This window comes from Lolium perenne, chromosome 5, assembly GCF_019359855.2.
Source record: "Lolium perenne isolate Kyuss_39 chromosome 5, Kyuss_2.0, whole genome shotgun sequence".
NCBI lineage: Eukaryota > Viridiplantae > Streptophyta > Magnoliopsida > Poales > Poaceae > Lolium > Lolium perenne.
This window is the reverse complement of record NC_067248.2, coordinates 166577435-166580611: the sequence shown is the minus strand read 5'-3', so window position 1 is coordinate 166580611 and position 3177 is coordinate 166577435.

Below are 3177 nucleotides of genomic sequence, written 5' to 3'. Positions count from 1 at the left end.
AAATGTCACAATAAAATAGCAAATGAAAATTTGTTCGAGAAGGAAGAGATAAGAGGAGTACCTTTCAAACTATTCGCATGGTCGCGGTACCCAACAAATTGAGTACCAAGACGAATAAATTCTTGCATCAGAGGCTGAGAAAAAGAAAAGGGGTAAGAAAGCCAGAAAAAGAAAAAGTTCGACAGTAATAAAAATGAGTGGTAAGGGTCCTTACATCATCCATAGAAGGAGTCGACGAACTCCCAGTCAGGAGGTTTGACCCTTCGCCAAGTTTAACCCTCGCTCTCTTCGGCGAAGGGGCACGGGGGCTACCGGGAGGAGTCAGGTTCCCTATATCCCGCCGAGGAGGCGAGTTTTCTTCGGTAGCAGGACGAGTCTCCGAAAGCACCAAGGTATGTGACGTGCTCGTGGGAGCAATCACATTAACAATGGGGTCTTCTTCTTCGTCGCCACTATGCATCAAAGATAGTATGAGAATACTCAAAATAGCAATATAGTAAATACAAAAAACGACAAAGACTTACGAGCTAACGAGGGCATCGTCGTAAGGGTTGAAGGCTTTTCCCTCTTCTTTGGGTGATGTCTCTTCGACAGGAGATTTACCCGCTTTGGAGGTGCCAGAGTCTGCGATCTCATCCCTTTTTCCTCTTGTTATTCGGGGAAGCAGCAGAAAGAAGAGAACGCGTCGACTCGGAAGCTTCGGTTTCGACTTCTCTTTCAGAGGAAGCGGCGGATTTGTGAGAACCAGCAACTTCACTCTCAGGGCGAGAAGTGCCCTGGTTATCGTCGGTAACGACGGCTCGTTCCTTGACTTCCCCGACTTCAGGAAGGGGAGGGAGAGAGGATGTAACTTGATGGTTCTACAAGGCAAAAAGATATGTCGATGATAAGTTATACCAATGAAATCAGCAAAAAAGTAGTCGGCAATGTTGAACTTTGGGAGAACAAAGATAGTTTACCTTGGGGAGGGCGTTGGCGATGCTATACGGCTCCACGCGACACGATGTCGGAATGGCGTCCTTCTTGCTCAGCGACGAGATCTTTCGGACGAGTTTTTCCAGATCTTTTACCGAAAGATCCTTCGAGAGGTGGTCCACGTCTTTGTCGCCAGCATACATCTAGAGAGGGTTCTTGCGAGCCTGCAGAGGCTGCACCCTGATCCTAAGGAAATACATCGTAATTTGAATACCCGACAGCTCTTTGCCGCGGGTATTCTGGAGCTGGTGGATACGTGTCATCACCGCCTCTATCGCCGTATTTTCTTCTTCGGTGGCCTCTGCGTCCCATGATCGGCGGCGGAGAATTTTGGCGCTACCGTCAAAGGGAGCGATGTTATATTCCAGTGAGTCGGGACATTCCTCACGGATGTATAACCATATTTTGCGCCACCCCTGAATGGAGTCGGGGAATTTGACGTCGAAATATTCGACATCAGGACGAACGCAAATAAAAACACCACCTATGTTGTAGGCGATGTTGTGGGAGCCATTGCGGCGGAGGCAGAAGATGCGCTTCCACAAAGGCCAATTAGGTTGGACCCCGAGGAAGCACTCGCAAAGGGTGATGAAAATAGAAACGTGGTGGATGGAATTGGGAGTCAGCTGATGAAGCTGCAACCCGTACACGAAAAGTAGTCCACGGAGAAAATCATGTATGGGAGCAGAGAGGCCGCGAATGAGATGGTCAACGAAGCTAACCCGATATTCCATAGGGGGCGTCAGGCAGCTCTCCTCACTGGGGAAGCGCAGCGCATCCTTCTTCTTCGTCAGACCAAGCTTCTTCATCAGATTGACATCTTGGTTTGAGATCTTGGATCTCTCCCACTCCGAAGCTCCTAGATCTTGCGCCACCATATTAGCTTCGGGAGTGATGTGCCTTGTGAGTCTTGACCGTGGTGGCATCAACAATGGCGTTGGAGGAAGTAGGGCAGTGCGTGAGCGCTGGAGTTTTGTGGTTGCAGTGGAGATTTGGACAGAGAGGATATGAGCGCGGCGCGGCGAAGAGGATTGAAGGAGGAAGAAGACGAGTACTTATAGCAAGTTAGCCGAAGCGCCGCACCGTTGGATGGTATGAGAATGGACTTGATGCTTTACACGTGGCTCAAGGGGTAAAAACGTATTTTCACTGTGAAGGAACTGGACAGGCGCTACAGCGCGCGTGCCAGAAAAAGCGGAGGACGTGTGTCCCCCACTTGCGTAACGTGTCAAAGTGCCGCATACTTTGGGTCCACAGGTCAGTGACAGGACAGAACTCGCGTTTTCCCGATACAGTGGTCGTGGCTATCGTCAGCAATGATGTCACTTTACAAAGGAAAAACCTCGGCTGCGGGTATATGAAAATTGGCGACAGTAAAGGAATAATGATAATCTCGAGAGCTTTTGACCAAATACAAGTTTTTGTTCAAAAGCTCGGGGGCTACTTTTTGAAGAGTTTTATCAAGAATATCGACAAGGAAACTTCAGGCAGCACAAAAAAGAAAAAAGATGAGAGCCTATGATCAAATACAAGCATTTGTTCATATGCTCGGGGGCTATTCTTATCAGAAGTATTGTTTATACTTCTGATAAGAGATAAACGCAGACAATAAAATATAGAGTTCTTCGGTAATGCAAGTTGAGCCTACAGCCAAGTATAAATACTCGACTGTAGCCTCGGGGGCTACTCCCATCGGGAGCGCTGGTCGCGCACCCGATAAAGGTGGAAGAATTCGAGAAGGGGACAATATAGCGACAAAGATGTTAAAACGGTGAGCCTACAACCAAGTACAAGCACTTGGCTACCCATCAGGAACGCTGTTCGCGTGCCCGATGAATTTAGAAACAACATGACGAGCATATTTCGAGTTATACAAATAACTCTTCATATACTCCCATCGGGAGGACAAGATAAATATATACAAGTCATCCGATGACTCGAATAAATGTGCTATTCCATCAGCCAAAAAAGGCACTCGACAATATATTCTCAAAGCGCCTCAGTCGCGAATAATCTCTGAATGCCACAAAACTTTGCGAAGGTAAGTCCCCGGATCCATCCTGTGCGGCGTGGCACCGCCTCTGACGGCATTTTGCTACTTTTTCCGTATCAACAGATACAAAGAAAAATCCTAACGGACGCGTTAGGTACCCGATAAAACATAACTGGAACTCGGCATATGGTAAGACCTTAAGCGGCACA